Below are 16,992 nucleotides of genomic sequence, written 5' to 3'. Positions count from 1 at the left end.
GTCGTCATGGAGGTCGACGTTCCTGACGAACCACGGGGCTCCGACGGCTATCCTGCAAAAACGGGATTGAATAATTTGAAAGGATTTTAAGTGTATGCGGGCCGCGTGAGCGAACACTACACTTGCATAGGTCATGACGGGGCGTATGCAAGTTTTGTAGAGTGTCACCTTATTTCTAAGGGACATTTTACTTCGCCTACATATCATCGGGTAGAGACGTCCTAGGATGAAGGCGGCACGATCGCGTACCGTCTTGATGTGGGGGCGGAATGTCATCCTACTGTCGAGGGTGACGCCTAAATATTTGACCTTCGGGGCCCACGGTATGGGCTGGTCGTACATCGTGATTGGGCGAACGGCGGGGGCGGGGGTGTTGACGCGCCTAGTCGGGAGAGGGATGCTCAGCGTGGTGTTCGGAGGGCGACCCCTTTTGAAGAGCACCGCTGTGCTTTTCGTGGGGTTAATGTCGATGCGCCACTTCCGGAACCACTGTCCCATGGTGGTAGCTGCGGTCTGAAGTCGTCGATGAAGCAACGCCTTCTTCCTACACGAGTAGTAGATGGCGGTGTCATCGGCGAAGAGCGCCAGATGGGTCTCCGGAGACCGGGGTATATCGTTAATATACAAACTGAATAGTAACGGGGAGAGGGCGGAGCCTTGCGGGACTCCGGCTGTGACGTGACGGGGCCGGGAACGCGCTCGTACCACCACCCCGCCTATTTCTACCGTGAAGCAGTAATGCGTTTCGGTTTGAAGGGTGGGGCAGCCGTTGTAACTATACTGAGACCTTGAAACTTTATCTCAAGGTGGGTGGCGCATCGTTCACCCATCTAAGCAATAAGAAAAAAGAAAAAATATGGATCGTATGCTCGTCTGCTTATAAGGGAAATAAAAAAAGAAAAGAAAAAAGTCCTTTTATACAATATCCCCAATTTTTTTTATCGAAGGTATGCGATGCTTGTCGGCGGTGTCATAAGTCATAGTTCTATTTTAGATTTTTCCAGTAAGAGGCACACGTGTATAATTTTATCCGCACATGGTTAGTAGTGAGTAACAGAGCGGCGGGAGCGAGTTCTCTAAAATTAGGGTCAATGATAAGACCGTAAAGCCGTCAGCGGTTTGATGCGTTGCTTCGTGTAGACAATTTAACCGCTAAATAAATTCAACTTGGATTTTTTCTTTCTTGTTCTATAGCATTAGATCGGTTTGCCCTATGTAATCTTACGGGAAACCCGATTCTAAGTGGTTGCTAAGTCATTGGCAATTTGAATGCTACCACCGAGTTTGAGAGTTGAGGTAAACCTCTCAATTGGATGAGGTGAAGGCTGTCTGCAACCAGATATATAGCTTCTGTTACTGGTGGTAGGACCTCTTGTGAGTCCGCGCGGGTAGGTACCACCACCCTGCCTATTTCTGCCGTGAAGCAGTATTGCGTTTCGGTTTGAAGGGTGGGGCAGCCGTTGTAACTATACTGAGACCCTTAGAACTTATATCTCAAGGTGGGTGGCGCATTAACGTTGTAGATGTCTATGAGCTCCAGTAACCACTTAACACCAGGTGGGCTGTGAGCTCGTCCACCCATCAAAGCAATAAAAAAAAAAAACTTCGCGGCCGAGATGGGCAGGATTGCGATATCGCACAGTTCTGGCTCACAAAATGCCCTACCAATAGTGATCTTGGCGTTCTTTCTAATGAAGTGTTGCCGTACCAAGCTGTATTGTTATGTGAAACATTTCGTTTTGCATGTCTTTCTACCACTATGTAAGGCCCAACGTGTTGAAAACTACAATTGTTATTCGGACTGACTATTGCCATGTCAAATCTCCACGATGACGATTATTACTAAAAATACCTTACCGTTTATATCTCGCACTTGTACTTTTAATTTGACACGGTCTAAGAAATTATAGTGTCTCAAACGTGCTGAAAGATTATTTAAAATCGTAATTTCCGTAATGTTGCTTCAACAAGACTTGTCCACTTATCATAAATAACGAAAAATAACATGACATATGAGCTAAAATTAAAACACGTAAGCAAACGTTTGCTATTGACCTGGAATTTTCAATTATCATTAAAGATTACAGACTTAAAATCACATATTATCGAAACTGATCCTCTTCTCCATGATGAAAATAAAAATAGATTATAATAAAATAACATACCTTAAAAAGTAGTACCTCGATATGTTGTTCCCACGAGTTCTAAACCCATATAAACTACTTTCAAAGACAAACGTAAATTACTCTAGTTGTCTTACCGAAACATATCTTTCAAAGGCCCTTCAAAACTTTTCCTAACAAGGTGTAGCGGATGCCAATAGCGCCAACTACGGTTCCTAGAAATGTCGATTTTATCGAACACAGCTTGTTGCGTAAACCGAACTAAGTTCAAGAGTTGCAACAAAGATAAAGTACTTGCTTCACAGTGGGCTATGTACTTTAAGAGTGTGAATCAAACGGAATATTAACGTACTAAATCATCTATTAATTGAAATCTGTGTATATTAAATAAGAAAAAAAATATACAGTCGTAACTATAAACAGGAAATCATTCTTGTATGTAAAAACATTATCTCCCAAGAATTAATTGTTAATTGTATGTTTGATGGATGGCGCATTTACGTTGTAAATGTCTATGGGCTCCGGTAATCACTTAACACCAGGTGGGCTGTGAGCTCGTCCATTCATCTAAGAAAAAAGAAAAACAAAAAATGTCTCACGATTGATGGCGGAATTTGCGTGGTTAATATTTATAGTATTTGTAAACCACTTAGAATCAGGTTCATAAGCTCTTTCACTCGTTTAAGCTCAAGAAAAATACACATAAATTAGATACGGCACGCCAAATAATATTTGAAACTGTTATTTAAATGATTTTTTTCTTGCTATTTGATTCAAGCAATAAAAAAAAAGTGTCCATAACATCTTTATAACAATTTACTCAGCTGAATTTTTTTTTAATATCACATGAGATTCGGGAAGAGATTACAAATCGTTTTGTTCCATTTTCGCTTGCAGTAGGACTTGTTATTGCTTGTAAGGCTTCCCACGCAGGCTGTAGGCCCAGCGGCCTTGCCTGCAAACCTTTGTACGCCTGCAATGTTGCCACGAAGTCACGGACTCGAGCCTCCGTCTATTGTTTCTAATCTTATTGTTGACGCTGATTTACAATATAAATTTGTCTACTTTGGTACCGAGGTTATGAATAACACAAATCTAAGCAAACACGCCTTGGTAGTAATCGACTCCGATCTACTATGATTTTTTTACGCCGTAGAAGGCAGTTGTAGTACATTTATTTATTTATTGCATAGATGGATGGACGAGCTCACAGCCCACCACAGTGTTAAGTGGTTACTGGAGCCCATAGACATCTACAACGTAAATACCGCCACTCATCTTGAGATATGAGTTCTAAGGTCTCAGTATAGTCACAACGGCTGCCCCACCCTTCAAACCGAAACGCATTACTGCTTCACGGCAGAAATAGGCAAGGACGCGGTATCTACCCGTGCGGACCCACAAGAGATCCCACTACTAGTAATTACGCAAATTATAATTTTGCGGGTTTGATTTTTATAACACGATGTTATTCCATTACCGTGGAAGTCAATTGTGAACATTTATTAAGTACGTACTTCATTACAGAAATGAGTTTTTTTTTATTGCCTTTGTAGGCAGACGAGCATACGGCCCACCTGATGGTAAGTGGTCACCGTCGCTCATGGACGTCAGCAATGCCAGGGGCAGAGCCAAGCCGCTGCCTACCATAATTTTACAACCTATAAAATAGAAAAAGACACTACACTTTCACTTGTATTCGGCTAAAATAACACTCCGAGATGTTAGTTGTTGCGCAACCAGCTACCAAATCAAATATCATCTTTTGGGAGTTAACATTAATTACGTAATAGGAAATAAAATTACAAATCGAACATATAATGTAATAAATCATGGGATTACAAAAAAAATATATATATTAATTAATTGATCAAGTTCAATAGTTGTTCCACGCCCGGTATTTACATAATGGTGTGACTCTAAGAAGAGAAAAGATTTCGTTCGATTTTCAAATTACTTTGTTGACGAAATAAAGTTTCAACTCAAATACACATTATATTAAATTCACAGTATTAGTATAATATTCTCGACATTTCTTACTACCCACAATCTCAATCGAATGTTTTCATCGAAAGTTTCAACTCAAATACACATTATATTAAATTCACAGTATTAGTATAATATTCTCGACATTTCTTACTACCCACAATCTCAATCGATGTTTACAACTCACTTGATGTTATGTTGGTGCCGTCGCCTATTGCCAAGACCAAGCGAAAACAAAAATCGCGTTTGATGTAGGACATCTCATTTTTTCCCAATTCAAATCACAGCCAATTTGCTATAGGCCAAAAATATTCTATAGTTTATTTAAGAAATCCTTAATCAACATTTACGAATAGAACAGGTTGTCAATATAATTATTCCAATCAGTCCTAAATGATGTCCTAACACTAAATGAAAACAGAGGTGAATGATCTTGAAATATGATCCGCCCCTTAAACATTATGGAAAGCGAGGTGCCATACTATGAATAGATGATAACCTTTCAAATGATGCGTCAGCTAAACTTATCCATGATGTAACAACGAACGCCCGGAGATCCATGTGTTAATATTGTGTGTACGTATAGGTGGCACGATCAGCTATCGAAAGAGAAAGTGGTATGGCCTGTGTGGTGCTTGACCGCTTCTGGTGGTTACGGAAACGAAAACGCTTTAATAATATGGAAAGAGAATATTTTTTTAATAAAATAAAAAGCAATTCTAAAACTTGATTATATTTTAAATTTGTCGCTACTCAATTTTATTCACAAAAACAATAAAATTTAAGCTAACATTTTTATGAACTACTTTAATGTAATATAAAAAAAGAAAAAGGAAATAAAACTCTTAAAATTTACATATGTAAATTAAAGTTTATAAATAAGTTAAATAGAAAATTTGTAAATGTTAGGAAAGTACGGCCATTTTTTACTTACTCCCTGCTAACCGATACGTATAATCACAAGATAGACAGGTTACAAAAATGTCATAATATACAAAATTTGCGAATCAAATGCACGAATGACTTCCACGATAAAGGAATAGTATCGTGTAATAAAAATCGAACCTAAATTATAATTTGTGTAATTACTTGTAGAAAGTCTAATGTGACGACACATCTAGGTACCATCAACCCGCCCGTTTCTGTCCCAAAGCAGAAATGCGATCCGGCTTCAAGGCTCAGACGGACAATATAATTCATGACAATATAATAAATAATACGGGTTCAAGTTAGCAATTAACATCACTAACCGTGAGCATTTTCGTCTATGCAGAGAAAAGGTATAAAGAAATAAGAGCACGTGACTGTAAGTGTAACTATACTGAGACCTTAGAACTTATATCTCAAGGTGGGTGGCGCATTTACATTGTAGATGTCTATGGGCTCTAGTAACCACTTAACACCAGGTGGGCTGTGAGCTCGTCCACCCATCTAAGTAATAAAAAAAAAAACGTGAATGCTTATTCCTAGGGGAAGTACTATTATGTTGAGAATGTTTTACGCAGGGTACCGTTAACGGGCCATGCGCTCGCGCAGCCTAGACCGACAATTACTCTCGCTTTCAACTTAAGGTTCGTTCACATTTACAGACGTGACGTGACTCGAGAAATTGAAATTATTTTATAGTTTAAACTCGCTTTCAAGATTGCCGTGTCAATGGAAGTAAATTGATGCTTACGGTATGATGCTTTCAAAAGTGTGAGTTTTTAGCTGTATTAAATTTCGCGTTGTTAAACGAGTCAGAATTTGAATAACGTTGATTTACCTTTGTTCATGTAAACGAGACTAAAATGACAGCAATTACTAAACATTTAAATGATAAATACAGTTCCTAATTAGATAACTGGTTTTGTGCATTTAAGTGTAATTAAAATGTCAGTTTTAAAAATGAAATGTTTCTAGTTTGAAATTACGGCGTTTCCATCAAAATGAATTGAAATTGAATTTATTCGTGACGCGTTAATGGACCCTACATATGCATGACGTATCAAATAACAATTCCGTCAATGAGTCACGTGCTACTCATACAAAATGGCGCAGGTTATTTTCAACCTATTCTTTTTACGTTGCCACTGACGAGAACGAAAAAATAAATATGGCGACTGGCTTTGATTCGACGCGAATCAACGTCCGCGATCAACAACATTGAAAATAAAATCTCGTGAAGCAAGCACTAAAACATGAAGCCTTGACCACGGGTGGCTGACATTAAAACTCACGCGCCTTTCACGGACCGTTCAGGTGTACGTTGTATAATCGACTTTCCATTTCTTCGAGTTAAAGTATCTTGCAGACAATACGACGAACAATAACAAGACAATAATGATTCTTAACGCGATTGATATTTAAAGTGAAATCCTTTTGTATTTCTTCAACGGAAATAGAATCAACTAAAATAAGTGTTTTTGCTTTAATTATTTCAAACAAATTTCGTAACAGTACATATAAACGGCGCGGCGTGATACTACCTGTGGTTGTTTAAAGCATTCGATAAAATTGCTAGTGTAAAAACAGCTTTATTCGCGATATCGCCTTACGAAACCAGCGGTCTCGCCGCGAGTTAAGGTCGCCGATATGTGGCAATTTTCCCATTTCGAAGAGTAGCCGAACCTTGACCTAGGAATTAAATAAAATATAATTTCGTCACTCACGCTTTGCGCGCTCACATATTGCAATTTGCATGCACACATTTAAAAATTTATAGCGAAACGTGTTATTTATTCTCAACGAAATCAGAATTTTAATACTGATACTGTTTTTTTTGTTTTTTCATACATAACACTTTTGAAACCGTTCATTAGAAGGCGATACACGATACGTCCAATTGGGCTTTGCGTCATTCTTGCAGGTTTCCAACGGACTAAAAGGGGCTTTGTACCAATAAACTTATAAACGCTAAGCGCATAAATGAATAAAGACAATAGGTTTTCAGGTATATTCAGTTTGGATTGCACCGCGGTCGATAGATGGCACTGGCCGGTATGCAAGAGCATCGCAAACAGGGGCGCGCGCACATGTTGCGCCACCGCTGGTTGGTTCTTTACGCAATGCGGCCGTTCACCCCGGAAGACGTTTTCCTCGGCGTTTCTTTAGCAGTGTGTTACTGTGGCAAGCTCGCGTGACTAGCTCGCGTGTTTTTATAAGTACCTTTAACACCCTCAGGTCCGATTCATACAACTCGCATACACGAGCTATATAAATCGAATAGTTTATCGCGTAAATATATTATTATGTATATTGGTCTACGCTTTGAAACTTCATTTGACGTACGCCATTATAATAATCTCAGCAGTCATAATGTAAATTGGTCGCTTGGCTTCTTATTAATCTATATATTAATACGTGAAGCAAAAACTTTGTATCCCTTTTTACGAAGATTGCGCGTACGGAGGAGTATGAAATTTCCCACACTTATACAGGATATAGAGAAGAAGTGCACAATGCTAATTTTTTTTTTAAATAATGTATCTTAACATTAAATCAATAAAGAAAACATTACACAAACTAAATACCATGTATTTGACGCACACACGCATGCATACTATTTATTGTCAAACTTTTGTTCTTGACGTCTGTGGTCAAATTGAGAATAGATTAAATATTGTTTGTCTTTATTAATATTTTTTATAGAGTAGCCTTGGGGAAATTTGTGAATATAGAAGTATAAAATAAAATCATAATAGTGTACAAACTTATTATACAATTTCAATTAATTATAGTCGAATTTCGACTACTCCGGGACCTCTAGTATATGTATATTGGTCTACGCTTTGAAACTACATTTGAGGTACGCCATTATAATAATCTCAGCAGTCATAATGTAAATTGGTCGCTTGGCTTCTTATTTAATTATTTTAAATTTGAATATTACAAAAATAAATGACGTAACGGAAATATTTCACAGCTTTCAAGATGCTCATTTCGTTTGTCGTCGTACTCAACTTTTATTTTCGATGAAGGAACGTTTTACGAGTGACTGCTGAAGCATTACCACCAGTTTTTACACGAATATTAATTTACTTGACCCATCTTCGTTTCCCTGTAATTCACAGGCCGCATCCGTCGCATCGTTCCGAAATAATTCTCGTCAGATTTTTCAGTATACGCAGTTTTTTAATACTCTTGTTTTAGGGTCACCATTAAAACGTGCAGTTTTAATACGAACAATAAACATTTTACAGGGACTACTGTGTAAACAGAAACATTTTCTAAATAAAACAACGATCGATCAAACGACACACGGTCTTGCAACACATCCTCTGAAATAGATTAACAAGTTGTAAACATGGAAACTAAAACACACACTATCCGTTGACTCTGAGGCCGTGTAATATTTCTGGTAGCTGGGTTAACGAGAGTTTGTATGAGGAAATTCGCTTAAACGTTTGGTCTCGGGGCTATTTCGTAACTTGTGCAATCAACGCATGCTGAGTCAAATGTAAATTTATAAGACAATACAATTCGGGACCTTATTTATTTCGTAATTGATTTCGCACGATATCATGTTATTTCTGCCGTGAAGCAGTAATGCGTTTCGGTTTGAAGGGTGGGGCAGCCGTTGTAACTATACTTGAGACCTTAGAACTTTTATCTCAAGGTGGGTGGCGCATTTACGTCGTAGATGTCAATGGACTCCAGTAACACCAAGTGGGCTGTGAGATCGTCCACCCATCTAAGCAATAAAAAAAGGGGCGTAAATGTTAGTGCTATAGATAGACACGTTTCTATAGAATATACACAATTTAAGCTTTGAGATAAATTGTGTCTATGTCTGGCACGAGAGCTTACGTCTTAATGTGGGCACCAACTCCCACCTACACGACGTACCGCAAGCTCTCTTACAAAACTAAGTTGAGTGATTTCTTTAAAGTTCGTGAAGTTTGTATTGAAGAACTAAGCAGCTTTGATAATGACAGTCAAGTGAATTTGTTGCAAATGCCCATCTCTACATTTAAATATAGAGAAAAAATAATATGCGCCAGCCATCGCTACTGTTACATAAGAGTCGTCGGCTGACATTGCTTTTGGTAGAAATTACGCAAGGATGCATCGACTGGTGGCCCCTTACGAAACATTAGGCATTCAGCATGTAATTTTAAGGCGAAACATCACGTTAGATACAGCATTGAAAACACTACAGTGGCATATCACGGCAACCTTACATTTCGATTCCACAGACCTCTTTCACAAGCGCCAAATATGATAGACATAAAAGTTAATTTGCCACAATTAAAACATTTCTGTTTAGGGTCGCAGAAAAATTGTGAAAGAAAATCTGAAAACTGAAATACGTTTCCAATCCAAAATTAATAATGATAATAAAAATAATGATGATAATTATGATATAAAAAAAATTAGGAAATTCAAAAATTTCCTTGTACTATTGAATAATTATTAAGTTTTATTACTGATGAATTGAAATGAACTTTAAGATTTAAGTAAACGACTTAAATTCGCTTGTCATCACGGTCACTGACAATGTAATTTGCAATCGTGAGCACTCGTAACCCCGTTTAACGTTACCGACAAATCATTTAAAAATAAAACCCAACCTCATTATAAAAAAACAATAGTAAGCTTACAAATATTACTTAATATATAAAATATGATCACGAAAGTATATACCTTCGGGGTCAATTTGCAAACGAGAAACAAACCAACAAACCACACCCGAATACGAATTTTCAAAAGACTTTCGCAAACTCAGAACAAACTGTTAATTGTAACGCATACGAGACGCTAAAAGCTGCGTGCTATTGCACAAAAACATTTTTTTTTGTTTTTTGTTTTTTTGTTTTTGGAGATTTCATCCCGATCGCTGTGCGCGATTACCCAACCGTCGACTGCTAAACATTCGTGAATTAAAACATCTCTTTGATAGAGCTGTCCCAAATAAACAAGGGTAAAGACCTTTTACATAACGTCTGTTACGTAGCCGGTGAGAGGCAATGTCAGTCTCACTATTATTATGACAGGCTAACACTTATAGATCGCCGTACAATGCTTTATTTCGGTACAGTCGAGTACTTAACTGTTAATCTGTATTATCCGGTACGTATCGAGAATTCATAGGAACGTTTGAAAGTTGGAGGTCGATCTTAATCTGTATATTACAACGTTTGCAACCACTGTTGTTTTTATGTTGTTGCAACTTCAGCTTCAATAACAATATAGAGCGCTTTCTACCTACATACATATATGAACGGGTCTACATCCAAGTTACTCTGTGAATGTACCTTTTTAACAAACTTTGAAGTAGAAACTTTGTAAATTGTTCACTGTCTTGTTATTGTTTAAAATGATTGTTTTACATAAATTTATTTAAATATAACTTATGCTATCAATAGCAGAAATAATCTTTATCAGTCTTTCGAAGATCAAAAACTTGGAAAACATTCAAATATGATAATGAGGGTAGCTGTCATTTATAAAAAAAACATATAAGTTACGGTTTACCGTGTCACTGTCATTTGGAATGCGATCGTGCGAGAGAGATAGAGAGATGTTCCTACTACACAACCAGTGCTTATTAGACCCATCTTTAAAATATTAATGGCCACATTCTAAAAACCGATTTCGTTGTTGTTTTAATGTTACACAAACTGAAACATAGAAAACATATTTAACCTGCCCATTTTATTATTAGTAACACAATATTATTTGTTTTTAAATAATTCGCATTCAACTGTGGACATTAATGGTGTACCTAGCAAAAATTCGAAGGCATTTTCTTCTACACGTTTAATTTTATTTTATTGCAATTTGGGTTTTAGGACCATCGTTGTTGTTTCTCAACTGCAGTTAATAATGCATTGCAGATCAAGGTTCTTCTTTACATCTTAATAAAATTCGTCTTTTGTTTCGCCAGTGTTATGTGCTTAAAAAGGTCAATGAACAGCCTCGGCATTTTTACAAACCTCTTGATACCGTAACAATGTTTGTGACAACATTCTATTCACAAAATTAAATGCTAAAAACTGCTTGTTAAGGCTCATATTCCGTTTCTAGCGTTTTGGATAGGAAGGCCTTCTGTTTTGTTCGTAACAGAGCGATGTACCCGCCAAATTCTATCGTAGGTGATACAGTGGCGTTTATGCAATTTGAACTCTGAGCCTTTCGTTTACGTTTCGAAATTGAACGGCACAAGTTTGGTAGTTTAGACATGTAGCGTTTAATTTGTTTATTGGCAGTGACGGCCAAAATGTTAGTTTGTTTATCGTTAGCGTTCGGTCTTGACAGCGAAAAAGTGAAAACGGCTGCGGTGGCTGAGCTGTTGTGAAACTAGGCGCCGACGAGGCCTCGTGATGGTGAGCGCGCGGGTACGGTGCGGTCGGTCGCAGCGTTACTTATTATGTAACGAACATGGTATGGATTCACACAAGCTGACCGTTAAAACTTTTTTTTTATGATTGAAGGCTTACTGGTGGCCCGGAGGCCTTTTCAGTTTCACCAGGACAGGTGGGCGAGCAAAGGCTCAGCCAGGAGGGGACCGTTAAAACCGTTTAATTGTATTCTTGACTGCCACTTCCGGTATTAGAATTGTAAGGTTTGTTGTAAAATAATTAAAATAAAATTTATCATGTTCAAAATTAAGACAATTTTCGGATTGCCAACCAGCAACACTGTTGGCGGGAGCAATGGCAGTAGTGTAGACGTGACATAATAAAAAAGGCGGTACTTTGAAAAAACGACAGAAAAAGCGATGTACATTCTGTAGTGAGCATATATCTAATGATTGTACAAGTGGAGTTACAGATAAAGCAATACAGAATTAAGTGAACTCTTACAATCTATGTATTTATTTCCTGGCTTTGGAAGCTAAGTCAACAGAATATATTAGCTAAAAAGCAATATCGTAACGACTAAGCCAGACCCGAATTACTCAATTTGTTTAAACGGCTTAGACAATTTAAAATATAATTAGACGGCTTTCGTCAACCACGTGTTGAGTTATATTAAATATTTGGTCGTCGACTATCGCCTCGACGACCCGTCGGTCGGGCGTCCTCGGGGTGGCGCCGCGTGTCTGGTTGTAGTGTTGACCGCGGGAACCCCCCTACTCTGACCGGGTTTTGACCCCGGACGGAGATCGGACGCCGGGTGTAAGAGTGCAGGGGAGTCGTTTAGTGGGTGGGCCTTAAATTCCTTGGGCCCGCGGTCTGCTCTCAACACCTGCAGATCGTTGAGTCTCACATACCCCGCGCGCCCCCTAGGCGCGGGGACCTCGTAGGAGGTTCGGCCCTCGGCCCGGAAAAAAAAAAAAAAAAAAAAATATTAAATATAACAAAAATGTAATTGTCAGAATATTTATTATTAATACGTCATTTGAGTCGACTATTATCAAAGCCGGCAATCTGACTTTTGAACAATGATTGGTAAATCAGAAAAACGAATTTTTGACTTTGTATTCCATTGGCAGTCACAAAACTCTTCGGAACGACATCTTAGATAAATAACAGGTTAACTATTAACCTTTATTTAATGCAGGTTTTGAACCGTATTCTTTGAAGGAGACGATTATATTCAAATCAATCTGTATTGACATATCAATAAATTTTTTTTGTCCAAATGCACAGATTGCCACCTTTGATAATAGACGACTCATTTATAACAACACCATTACAGTAAAGAAAATAATAAGTGTTCAACAAATGCCAAAGCAGAATTAGAAATTGTCAACGTTTCATTTTAAATCAAACAGAGAACGCGTTATAGTGGGTAATTAAATCTTAATACAATCACAATTCCCGCCAAAAATAATTTATTAGCTATAAAGACGCAAATTAGCCGACTTAATTTATTTTTCATCATACGTACGATACATAATTATAATGTAAGAGTATTTGTCATATTAAATTGGGCATTAACCAACCGCTCTGCTGGTAAAGCCTTCACCAAATACTTGTTTGAAGAAAAATATTTGAAATATAAATAAACTTAGTTTGATAGCGACGACTTCGTCATGCAGTTAACTATATTCATTTTACAAAGGGTCTTCGATAACATCAGTTTTACAGTTACTTTGATGACATCAATAGAAACATTCCTATAGTTTTGGCAGGTGCGACCTTATTATTAATCACACAACACCAAATTTCACGAGACAATAGCGATGGTAATGTGTAATCGACTAGTGTTGTATTAAGTATTGCTATGCACGTTTTAAGTTGTTGCAGTTTGAAGGGTGGAACAACCTTTATAATTTGCAGCTTATGTATCAAGCTGAGTGGTTGCATTTACGTTAAGGCATATATGGACTTCAGCAAGCATTTAGGAATAGGTCGGCTGTAAGCTTGCTCACTAGTCTATACAAAAACATTTGTTTTCGCAGCAGCCTAAATTACTTTGGATTGTACGTTATCGACCAGACCTACCGGGTTACTACCTTGAACTATACTTAAAGCAACCCATTCGACTCTTCGTAACATGCTTTTTCTCCAAAAAAATATTTCAGTTATTATGATCTTTAGAATATGAGAGGTACTAAAATCCTTTTAATTTCATACATAATATTGTATCATCATTAAAACATTTGTTTATTTTGAATACAGCGGAATACAGCCGTATCTGTAAAACAACAGGGAGTTAACTCCATATCCTAAGAATAGTAAGTAAGAAAAGAAAAAAGAAGAAGTAAGTAAGAAATCACGTTGTCATGTCGGTACTATTCATTAAAATTAAAATATATATAAAATAAGACGACCCGGTCTGTTCAAAATCAAAAGAAGTATACATAGGGAATTTAAACTCAAAGTGATATTAAATCTTGTTTATTATATCGACTTAGATCAGATTCCCACTCACGTGACTATTTTTGCAAAAACAAAAATCACTGAATCACATTTATTTCAAAGAAAACCCAACCGAGACAATGTAGCTTATTAAAAACTTGGCCCGCTTTTAAATTCATTATGAGGTCTTTCACGGTCGAAAACAATTAAAAGTGGTATTGAGACAGTGAAATCACAGTATAAACTTGTTACGAGGGATTATTTGACGAGGTGTTTACGAGATTTCCGAGAGGTCATTAACACTTTTATCGTTCTGAGCGATGGAAAATTGGATTGTCACCAACCGCCTCCGAATAAGCCAAGTTCACAAAACACATCTATCATATAATACGTCGCCCTAATCGGTCAGATGATAGATGTATTGGTCTGGCTGTGTGACGCAAATATAACTTAAGGTGTACTTTTTCTCTCTTACTACCATGCGTTTTCGCTACAGAAATTCTTCAGTTGATTTTCAATAGTCAAAATTCTATGAATAATTATTTATAATGATTATGATATTATTTATATTAGATAAAGGAAAACATTTGATTTTAGATATCGATTGAAATTCATGTTCAAATTTTAATTTTCTAATTGAATATAATCACTATATGACCTTATCAAACGTTGACCTACGATTAATTGGTCTAAACAGAAAATCATGAAAGATTATCGACAGTTCAGTCAGTCAGGTCATTCAACTTGAAGTGGAACAGCTTATGTGAAAAACAGCTGTGACTTCGAAGCAATACAGCGATACAATCGAATAGCTTGGTAAATACTAAAAAAACTGTCAAACTATGTACAAATAGTCAAGAAATAACATCTTTTTATTGATAACTTATAATCTGAACGCGTCTCAGATATCTTGAGCCCTGTGAGTGACGATGCTTCAATGATATCACTAAACAAATATTTATTCAATCGAATTTGGGCAAGGCATTCGCCTGACACAGTTCTGTTGTCCATTGTAAACGTAATTGTTTTATTACTACTGGTTGAGAGACAAATTTATGATCAACCAGGTTTTATGCGTGTACCGGAGTATGGACGTCACAACCTCAACGCCATCATTCAACATGAGGACGAAGTTTCAATTGTACTACGGCTGTCCCACTCTTAAAACAAAAGCTGTGACGGTTTCGCGGTGAAAATAAGCAATACCTACCTAAATACCTACCATAATTATGGGCTTGTAAGCCCTTTTACTTTGTAAAGTAAGAAGTATTTACTAACGTTCATGAACGATGGTAATTACTCACTATCGAGTGAGTTGTATCCTCATTTGCCTACAAAAGCAATGAAAATTTTATTTTATTTCATATTCATATTTTTTTAATTTTGCTATTTCTTCATTATGGAAATCCTTCGTAAACACAATATCAAACTATTCAAATCATTTAACAGAATAATGAATACGTACTTATTACCATTTTTATAACTTACATTAATAACGACGTATTTGTTATACCGTCACATGGGTTTTAGTGTTACTCCAGAACACTTGCCAACTTAGTGACAAAAACTCATAATGTCCTCATTCGATCACAAGATAGAATCGTATTACGTTTGGAGAAACGCAGACTCATTTGTTATAGTTTGTCGAGAACAAAGAAAATAATATCTGCCTTATAAAAATGACCCTAAAGATAGTCGCGTTAAAGTTTAAACAGTTTAAACCTACTTATGCTAATAAGACGCGAGCTGCGCGGTTCCAAGAACGAAATCTTTTTTTAGATGCTGCACGGACTTCCTGTTTTTTTCTCCCAAAATTGGGTTATACGGTTCGGGTTCGCTTTCACCCATTATTCATAGTTAGACGGACCATTGCACGTTGCGTCAGTCTTATGAGTGGTCGTGTTTCCTTCAGGAAAAATAGTTAACCCAGTTTCAGTTATTCCAGGCTAATTTTACCGGCGCGCTACCTGACCGGGCGCAGATCGTCCGACACCTTGGATCATCGCTTGTCATCCTCAAACTCATTTACGAGACTTACGTAATTGGTTCTTAATGACAGATCCATAGAAGATGTCGGTTTAAATGTTTCATTTTTAATGATATTTTTGATATTTTTACTTTTTGATCTTTTGAAATGAGAGTAATTTAAAAAAAAAAAATACGCGAGTACTTTAATTATACAACTAAAAAAATTCTTAACAAAGCAAGCATGGTTTTGTGTGAATTCTTTGTTATTCCTATATAGGGCAGTAAATACATAGTAGAATGTCGAAGTAGCTTATCGACAGTAAATGGAGATTGTCGTTTTGCAAACAAATGTTACTGTGAAAATTCCATTGAAGTAACATTGTATGGACGTCTATTGTTCAACTATGATTCAGAAGCACAATCTAGATAGATTTGAATAGCGACCGATGCTAACGAACTCCGTTTTAATGTAATCCAACACCGAAGTGTGCCATCGGCCTGGCTAACCTTTTATACAAAAACGCCGTATGTCGAACATATCGGACGGATTCGTTGTTGAATAACGTTTCATACGCGATATTTCCTTTTATTAATAACTTAATTACAAACGGTGATTCGCTATGAAGGTTAGAAAACCAAAAAGTTTGGTTACGCTAAGTCATTTCAACAACCAATTTTAATACAATTTTGGCCAGTATATGTGATCATCCTTGTGAAATATTTTGAATTTTGTTAGAGTTACTTTTAATTGAAGTCGGATACTGTGTGGAGCATTCAGTGTGCGATCATGAAGAACAGCGCGTGCGCGTGCGGCTGACCTAGTTTTGCGCTGGCGACGATTACCGCTCGGTATTAGACCACACACGCTAGCACCGACGCGTTGCGCTAGCACTCCCATCTATATTATCGTAGCCCATCCTAGTCACTACTCAACGCCGACTAACTCAACACTCGACCGAATCCCTTTTCGGCAGTTCAACGACCCCGCTATCGAAATCCGCACACTCACACGCGTGTCCTCGACGAACCGGCCAGATAAAAAAAAAACGAAATAAAAAATATTTCTTGTAACGGTGAATAAGGACCAGACAGAGATAAATATATTTCGGCAGTGCACTCGTCGAGCGTAAGGTCGACTACGAAAAATACTGACGCAATTTTTACAGCGTACGTAATTGAGCACT

The 16,992-nt window shown here is 37.3% G+C and overlaps 1 protein-coding gene across 3 annotated transcripts in view; it reads left to right on the top strand.

Moving 5' to 3' along the window:
• Grf (nuclear receptor GRF) overlaps nt 1-16,992 on the top strand; it is a 131,691-nt gene that overhangs the window by 79,139 nt on the left and 35,560 nt on the right. The gene's annotated exons all lie outside the window — the stretch shown is intronic.

The sequence above is a fragment of the Bombyx mori genome, chromosome 15 (genome assembly GCF_030269925.1).
Source record: "Bombyx mori chromosome 15, ASM3026992v2".
NCBI lineage: Eukaryota > Metazoa > Arthropoda > Insecta > Lepidoptera > Bombycidae > Bombyx > Bombyx mori.
Note: the sequence above shows the minus strand (reverse complement) of the source record. Positions and strands in the feature narration are given on the sequence as shown.